The sequence below is a fragment of the Mustela nigripes genome, chromosome X (genome assembly GCF_022355385.1).
Source record: "Mustela nigripes isolate SB6536 chromosome X, MUSNIG.SB6536, whole genome shotgun sequence".
Lineage (NCBI taxonomy): Eukaryota > Metazoa > Chordata > Mammalia > Carnivora > Mustelidae > Mustela > Mustela nigripes.
In genome coordinates this window covers 89,043,933-89,053,404 of record NC_081575.1, presented here as the reverse complement: position 1 = coordinate 89,053,404, position 9,472 = coordinate 89,043,933, and the positions used below count along the sequence as shown (strand labels likewise).

Genomic DNA, 9,472 nt, shown 5'->3' with positions numbered 1-9,472 from the left:
TTGACAGACAGAGATCACAAGTAGGCAGAGAGGCAGGCAGAGAGAGAGAGGGAAGCAGGCTCCCTACTTAGCAGAGAGCCCGATGTAGGGCTCGATCCCATGACCCTGGGATCATGACCTGAGCTGAAGGCAGAGGCTTTAACCCACTGAGCCACCCAGGCGCCCCAAAAAGCCGTATTTTAAATTGTCTCCTTAAGTGTGAAAATTTTAAAATGAACTAGCTCTCAAAGTAGGAAAACTGTGAGCACCACCAGTTTCTTCTTAGCTTAGGCTTCATTTTATAGGACTATCTTCCAGCCATGGATTTGTTAGAGGAACCGTTTCGAGCCCCTTGCTCATTTGGTGATGATTAGTTTGGTTAGAGCACCGTAATGTAATCTGTAAATTCACTCACCATGGCATTCATCATAGGCCATTTGCTGAAGGTGAAAAACCATCTGAGGCAGATGGTGTCCAAGGTATGGGACTGCCACTCTTCCCTTAGCCTTCCTCACCTGTCACACTGGATGCTGAGTGGTGATGTACAGCCCCAACAAGGCCAGTCTGCATGTCGTATACTGGTCACTGTAATCGTCAGCTCTTGCCGCCATAATGCTGCGGAACAAACGCTCCGAAATTCAGTGGCTTATGATACCCAGTGTTTATTTTTCTTGTTCACAGTCCTGCAGAGCTGTGGGGTTCTGACTGATCTTGGCTAGGCTTGGCTATGTCAGCAGGATGGCTGGGAGTGGTTCCAGGTCATGGGTTTTTTTTTGGGTTTTGTGTGTTTGTTTGGGGTGGTTGACATCTTTATTGTTTTGGAGGTGGGGGGCAGGTGCTCAGGAGCTCTTTGTGGGGCGGGTCACTTCCTCTTCACCATCAGGAGCTTCTGGCTGCGCAGAATGGTGCTGGCTTTGTGAATGGCGGTCATGTGCAGATCTGGGCGGTACTCGTTCTTGCGGATCACGGGCCTGGTGCTGCTCAGGGTTCCTGGGCCTTCTGGTTCCTGGTGACTCACAAGCAGGTAGTGGTGGGTTTTCACTGGCGGGATCTCTGCTTCATGACCACCACCACATCTCTGTTGCGGGGACTGGGCTCCACACCCAGAGTCTAGCGGTGAATCAGCCCATGTAGTGGAAGGACTTGTTTGCCTTCAGGTTATTGGGGTCAGTGCTGTACACCTGCTTGTTCCTCTCCACCAGGATGCTGGAGCACTTCTGCCCCACCATCCATTGCTGGTGGGAGGACATGGCAGCAGCTCCTCTCCCCATCGCAGTTTGAGATGGAAAGTGCTCCAGGTCACAGAATCTGTGCAAGTCTGGAGCCCTGGCTGATGCGAATACAGCCACCTGGGACCTGTTCTCCTAGTGATGGCAGAAGCTCAAGAGGGCAAACCATACCACGCAACACGTTTAAAGTGGCCTCTCACGTGCCACTTCTGGCAATAATCTTGCTCAAGCCCAACTGCCCGTGGGTGGCCGGAGTATATCCCACCCACAGTGCAAAGCACTGCAAAGTCACCAGGAAGCGGTGTCGTTTCTGTTACAGGTGAGCCATGAATTAGGATCAATAAGCCAAACCACTGGGGGCTCTGGCTCTGTGCTCAGTGGGGAGGTTTCTTCTCTCCCTCTCTCTCTGTCCCTTCCCCAGCTCTCTCTCTCACTCTTAAATAAATACATAAACCTTAAAAAAAATAAGCCAAACTACCATAATGTTGTAAGGAAAATTCTCAAGTTCTGATGTTTTCTTCCTACGTAAATTAATTGGCCCGGGCTGTCATAACAAAGAACCACCCGCTGAGGGGCTTAAACAACAGGAATGCGCTGTCTCATGGTTCTGGAGGCCAGAAGTCCAAGATCAAGGTGCTGGCAGGGTTGGTTCCTTCTGAGGGCCGTGAGGGAGGCAGCTGTTCCAGGCCTCTGTCCTTGGCTTATCTTTTTCCTGTGTCTCTTCCCATTGTCTTCCCTCTGTGTATGTCTGTGTCCAAATTTCCCCTTTCTATAAGGACGCTAGTCATATTTTTTAGGCCCACCCTAGTGACCTCATTTTAACTCCATTGCCTCTATAAATATCCTATCTCCAAATAAGGTGATATTCAGAGGTACTAGGGCCAAGGACTTCAACACATGAATTTTGGTGGGACACAATTCAACCCATTACCCCTACTCCTCAAAGGATTATCTTGTTTTAGGGTATGTGTCATTCCACTTTGGAGACTTCCTGGCATAGAGACCAGCAGAAAAAGTCTTCTTGCACCTGGCCTTGAACTGATGCCTCTTGCCCCGTGGTGAGCAGAAGACAGAGGCTTCAGAGTTTAAGACCCCACTCCCTAGCCCCATGATGATCAGAAGAAACTCTGACTTCTTCAGCCATGCCATATCCAAGCCACCACATCTCAGTCTGCTGGGGGTAAAAAACAAAACAAAACAAAACAAAACAAAACAAAATCTATGCCGTTGGCCATAAGGTGTCATGGATGCAAAACCTTGGTATCAGTCTTAGCATCTATGAAACGAGCACCTCAACTTCCCTTAATAGGGTGCTGTGATGTTTAATGTTTGCCAGAAGAGCCCCAGAGGAAAGGGCAGAATCAATCCTTTTGATGACTCTACGGAATAACCCTGCCTCTTATTCAGGCTCCGGAAGGAGTCTGGGACAAATGACTGAACTCACCCAAGTTTGTGATCCAGCGAACAGGGCAGAATGGGCCACCATGTACGCTCGCGGTAAATAACCTCAACATTTGATAGGAGCGCTCGAGGAGGCAATTCTCTTAGCAGCTTCCCTGTAATGCTGGTCTGATTCATTCCCAAGCGATGTGGCCCGAATGTGCTCCGGCAACCGCAGGAACAAGCGTCCTTTCTGCCATGTCAGCATTTTCCGTTCTAGCGTAAATTACGCACACTCGAGTCATTTCATTAAGATATTACGTCCCTGGGGCGCCTGGGTGGCTCAGTGGGTTAAAGCCTCTGCCTTCGACTCAGGTCATGATCCCAGGGTCCTGGGATCGAGCCCCGCCCGCATGGGGCTCTCTGCTCGGCAGGGAGCCTGCTTCCTCCTCTCTCTCCGCCTGCCTCTCTGCCTTCTTGTGATCTCTGCCTGTCAAATAAAATCTTTAAAAAAAAATTATAAAATTAAAAAAAAAAAAAGATATTACGTCTCTGATGTGACATGTTGGGTTTCCAGAGCCGGACAGAAAAGCATCTGGTGGCTCAGGACAGCCAACCCCGCCCCCCGCCCCATCTAACGATACTCCTGTGACACCTGGCCATTAGGAGGAGGAGGAAGAGGGACAAGCAGCCACACTAGACATGCCACCACAGACTACCACGGGGCTCTAACAATGATCAGCAGCTTCCTTCCTTTCTTCCTCCCTAGCCCCATGCCTGGTGTTGGAACATTCCAGACATCTGGAATTATGACTGGCTAAATGCAGTCGAACACAGATTTCTTTTTGTGGAAATATTCTGATCTAAGACCCAGGAGGGCAGGGATATTGGGTAATTGCCATCCTTGCAATAAACATATTATGGAAGTTTATAAACTCGGCCTATCTCTTGGCTGCTTTAGGCTTCTGGTGTGTCTGGAATGGCTTTGATTTTGAAATCACTTAGACGATAGGCAGACTTTTCCTCCCCGTGCATTTGCAGAGCAATCTGATAAACACATCTGTGGCAAGTCCTGTTTGGGCTAGTTGGGGGCCGACCAGAGGATAGAGCACTTTTCATGAAATAAATACATACATAACACAGTGTGTATGTGACCCAAGTGGAATTGGGAAGACTGGAAACTATCACAAGATATTCTGTGCACACGATATCTAATCTCCCTTCTAGACAGAAGAAATTCAAATGAGCCTCTGCCATTAAAACTTTGATTATCAGAAACTTCATTTTAATCAGAGCTTGCCATAAACTCTGTGCTCAAGCCGACTTGTGTGTTTAACATTCTCGATATTATATGCTGTTCCAATTATCCAAATTTTTCTTAAATTCAATTTCCCAGGGCCTTGTGGTGTTCAGCTAATCAAGCTTTAACTTTTTAAAAAAAGTGTTTATCCCTAGTCTCTGTATACACGCTGTGGAGAGATACACACAGGCAGCAGCTCAAGGACGATGTCAGGGTGCCGCGATGCGACACTTTGCTGATCAGGAGGCCACTCCGGCTCCGTCTGGAATCTAAATGCCCCCCAGTTTTATTCCCGATAACTCGCGTGCCCCCCGTGCGAACACTGCCAGGTGACCTCCCGGGCTGCCCCCTCCCCCGAGTCCCGGCGCTGCCCACGGAAGGCAGCGACGTGCTCTGTGGCTAGATCCGTCGCCGGCTGCTTGTTTCCCTCTGCCCCCTTCTTCGTTGCTCACAGAGATTAGCCTTCAGGAATGCGGTTAGCACACACTGCCCTCATAACTCAACCCAGTATATCACAGCACACAATCACAGGAAATACCACATGTCATTACGACGTGCGCGCTCACGCGTCGCTCCCCCCCACGCCCCACGTAGAAGCAGGCGCATGCACGTCAGGCACGTTACAGTGGGCCCGCGGGTCCGCACCCCCGGCTTGGTGTGGCTGCCCTGCGCGCACCTGGGCACCAGCAGTTAAGGGAAAGGGTTCACTTTTTTTTTTTTTTTTTTTTTTTTTCTTTTTAATGGCCCTGGCTACTTTGCTTCCCATTCTTAGGCTCAGCCCACAAGGGTCAAGAACTGTAAAGAAAGTCACTCTTGGCCCCCTTCCAGGTACCGGAAGGATTGGGGCTAGAGATTGTCTTATTGCAGTCGAGGGAGGAGAGGCCGGCTCTTGCCGCTGTCAGATCCGGCCTGGTTGTCCCCTGCAGACCCGGGGGAGCCGAGCCAAATGTTCCCTCGGTGTTTTCTGCGCATGCCTACAGAGTCCCTTTGCCCTTTGAACCTCGCTCTTTTCTGCCGCTGGAATGTTCTTTCCCCCTTTCTCTGCCTATTGAAATCTTCCCTTTTCCTCAATGCCTTGCACAAGCCCCACCTCCCCTGAAGAGGCCAGCTGGAAATGATCTCTCTCTCATTTCAACTTCTTAAAGGCTTTATTTTCTATAGCACTCATTGGACCCAAAGTAAACACTGCCATTGGGCGTTTGGGGTTTTTTTGTGCATGTGAGAGCGGGGACTTTGTTTTGTATTTCTCTGCCTCCCTATGGAGCCTGACTACGATGGCTCCCACATAATAGACACTCAACAAATGTTTGTGGATGAGAACAATGATGCTAACGGCTCCCATGAATTGAGTGCCTACTGTGTGCCAGGCACTTTATCTAGATGATTCTATTTGGCCTGTTTGGTTTGGATGAAATACATTTTCTATATGCAGTACTTTAATATCTTCTTTTTGTAAAAACTTAAAATTTGGGGCAAATGGGTGGCTTATTTGATAGAGATCACAAGTAGGCAGAGAGACAGGCAGAGAGAGAGGGAAGCAGGCTCCCCGCTCAGCAGAGAGCCCGATATGGGGCTCGATCCCAGGACCCTGGGATCATGACCTGAGCTGAAGGCAGAGGCTTTAACCCACCAAGCCACCCAGGCGCCCCGAATGGGTGGCTTAGTTAGAGTTGAGTGCCCAACTCTTGATTTTGACTCAGGTGGTGATCTCAGGGTTTTGAGATAGAGCCAGGGGTTGGCCTCCATGCTGGGGCATGGAGCCTGCTTGAGACGTTCCCCCTCTCTCCCTCTCCCTCCCTCTTGTGGTCTCTCTCAATAAAAAAAAATTAAAATTTAATACATAGAGTAAAAAGTGAACACTTCTTCCAGTCCATTCTCTCCCCTCTTTACACCACCCCCTTATTTTCCTCACTAGAGATAAGCACCCTCAATAATTTGGCCTACCTGACCTTTGTCATATATATAGAAATAAAATCTAATATGCACTATATATGTAAGATGCACATACAGTTTAAAAAATATATATGTATAACTATACTATATGTGCAGTAACTCAGTTTAAATTTCACTAAATCTTAAGAGGAACATTATTATTATTTTTATTTTAGATTTGAGAACAACTGAGGCTAAGAGAGGTTAGTTAACCTTTCCAAGATCACCCAGGTAGAAAGTGCAAGAGCTAGGACTTGAACCTGACCCTGCTCTTTCATCTGGACGATTGTGGGGTTTCAGAGTTGACTCTGGACTGCCAGTGTCAGAATACCTGGGGAGCTTGCTCAATGTATAGATTGTCACCCGCCTCTCAGTCCTGGGTCCTGATTCAGGATGAGGTCCAGGTTCTATTGTGCAGCAATCAACCATGGCTGCTTCTGATGTATGCCGAGGTTTATAAACATGGTCAGCTGATAGCATCCAGGTTGGTCTCCTGCTGTCTAGCTCCTGACTACCCCAGCTAGAGGGACAACCAGGGAAAGCAGAGTGGTGGTGTAGCCCTCATGAGTCAGACACTTGGGTTCAAATCCTGCCTCTACTACCTCCAACTGTTCACTTGGGCAAATAAGCCTCTCTTGGCCACAGTCTCCTCATCTGTAAAATGGGATGGTAAGAATAATGCCTCACTCATAAGGTTGTTGCAAGGCTTAGATGAGACTAACAGACTGAAAGTGCCTAGAACAGCCACCCGGGGGCACCTGGGTGGCTCAGTTGGTTAAGCATCTGCCTTCGGCTCAGGTCATAATCCCTGGGTCCTGGGATCAAACACAACGTTGAACCCTGCATTGAGCCCTGCATTGGGCTCTGTGCTGAGCCAGGAGACTGCTTCACCCTCTCCCGCTGCCCCTCCCCTCTGCTCACGTGTTCTCTCTCTCTCTCTCTCATGAACAAATAAAATATTTGAAAAAAAAACTATTTAAAAAATTCTTAGCTTGGGTCTTTCCTGAAGGCACCTGCCCAAATCTCCTGCTTGGGTCTGCTTCTAGCTGGGTGATGGCCATTCCCTATCCATCAGTTCCAGTAACTGGCAACTGCAGAAAGCTCCAGAGGCTTTTCCTGGTGGCTGCCTCACTTCTCTCCCTGTTGTATTAGCAGCCACCGTTGGTGGATGCCACGGTATCCAGCCAGATTCCCTGAGCTGCCCACGGTGCTCATCTCCAGAGGAGCGGCTTACCGTTTCAATGTTGTCTCAGGAACCGGTGTCTGCCTGCTCCTGTAGCCTTGCCCAGAGCTGAGGACTTGGGGCTTACGTGCCCCCGTACCCCCAGTGAGGGTGGCCTGCAGTCAGTGACTAACGGATACAGGGACTCTAAAGGTCCGGCCCCCTGTGTCATGTATGGGGAGGAATGACTGCGATCTCCACCCCCTTCAGCCAGGGAATCGGGCTGAGTCTAAATCTCCATCTTCACTTTGCTTCTTCCCCTGCCCTCCACTGCTTATGTCCTGTCTTTACCTTTTTCTCCTGAGAGCCCTCCCTCAATAATTCACTTGCGCAAGAATCTGTGCCCAGGACTCTGCTTCCGGGGAACCCGACCGGAGACACTGCCAGTCACTGCGGCCTGTGGTAATAACCCTCACGAGGCTCAGAGACCATTACCAAGCCATTGCGTGTCCTCTCTGTCCCCCACTTAAGTAATTAGCTCCCTCCCAGGGCCCGTTTTCTAGCATCTTATCAGAAGCTGGCATGGGAGTGAAAGAATGATAAATGAGAGAGGGAGCCGAGGGGGCCGTGGGAAGCCGAGAATCGCAGTCACCTGGGAGCCGGGACTGTGGGAAGGTCCTCCTCCGAACCGAGCATCGGGACCACCAGCTGGGGGCACTGATTCGCCTCTCCTTCCTGCATATTTGCACCCTGAAGTCAGGCAACCAAATGCCTACAAAATAATGTTAGTGCCTCTTGCTAGTGATGCAGTGAGCTCAACAGAGCAAAAGCTGGACACTAGGACATACAGAAGAGTTTGCAACCTGCGTGTGCGTTGCATCGTGGGTTTGGAGGGGCAGAAAGGCAGTGGAAATTCACACGGGCCGCTGATGTTGGCCTGCCCTGGTCTGTTATAGAAACAGCCACCAGGAACCGTTGTCCCGCTCACCGCCTGTTGTCTGCACACTTTCTTGACAAATATCTATTGACATCAGAGCCTTCATGTGCACTTCCCTGAATACTGTTGGTCTTTCTTTCTTTTTTAAGATTGTATTTATTTATTTGCCAGAAAGAGACACAGCGAGAAAGGGAACACAAGCAGGGTGAGTGGGAGAGGGAGAAGCAGGCTTCCCGCCTAGCAGGGAGCCCAATGCGGGGCTCGATCCCCAGACCCCAGGATCATGACTTGAGCTGAAGGCAGACGCTTAACGACTGAGCCACCCAGGTGTCCCCTGAATATGGTTTTTCCTGAAACCATTAAGTGGGCAAGTAATACTGCTGTCAAGTTGGACTTTTCTTTTCTTTTCTTTTTTTTTTCTTTTTTCTTTTTTAAGTAGGCTCCATGCCCAGGGCAGGGCTTGAACTCTCAGCCCCCAGATCAAGAGTTGCATGCTCTACCGACTGAGCCAGCCAGGCACTCTGGACATTTGGTTTTTAACTCCCTTTCTTAGTTCTGTGAATGAAATCACATGTGGCCTCTACCTTCCCTTTAGAGGTCAGGGCAGGAGGAGGCCTTGAAAGGGGATTTCAGATATAATTAAGGATGCTTTGGTTTTCTGTAAAAATTACTTGAGATTTCAATACAAAATATACACTAATTAGAGCAACATGTAAAGAAACACAACTTTCTGTGTACATCTTAGCTCACAAATACATGCTTATTCCTCTTACAATTTTTCTTCTTGGGCTTTGAGGAGAAACTTTAATTTATTCCCAACTATATTTCTTGGCATTTTGAAAAATGACAGGTCTGTACCCAAAGCAATCTACAGATTCACCATAAGCCTTATCAAAGTTTTAGTGGCATTTTTTACAGAAATAGAACAATCCATCTTAAAATTTGTATGGAATCATTAATGACCGTGAAGAGCCAAAGTAATCTGACAAAGAAGGACAAAGCTGGAGGCATTATGGACCCTGATTTCAAACTATACTTCAAAGCCACAGTAATCAAAACAATATGGTACTGGCATAAAAACAGACACACAGATCAATGGAACAGAATGGAGAGCCCAGAAATAAACCCATGCACATATGGTTAATTAGTTTATGACAAAGGAGGCAAGCATATACAATGGGGAAAGCACAGTCTCGTTAATAAATAGCATTGGGGAAACTGGACAACCACATTCAAAAGAATGAGACCGGACCACTATGTTATACCATCCACAAAACTCAACTCAAAAAATGGACTAAGGAATTGAATATGAGATTGGAAACAGTAAAATTCCTGAAAGAAAACACAGGTGGTAAGCTCCTTGACCTCACTCTCCGTGATATTTTTTGGATCTGAGTCCAATGACAAGGGCAATGCAGTGGGATTATGTCAAACTAAAAATCTTCCGCATACCCAAGGAAACCAGCAAAGAAATAAAAAGGCAAACCTATGGAATGGAAGAAAATATTTACAAGTCATATATCCAATAAGGTATTAATATCCAAAATAGACAA

The 9,472-nt window shown here is 48.1% G+C and overlaps 1 pseudogene; it reads right to left on the bottom strand.

Annotated features, from left to right (window-relative positions):
• Window positions 1-818: 818 nt before the first annotated feature.
• LOC132007454 (large ribosomal subunit protein eL28-like) lies at window positions 819-1,229 on the bottom strand (annotated as a pseudogene).
• Between the last annotated feature and the right edge of the window lie 8,243 nt (window positions 1,230-9,472).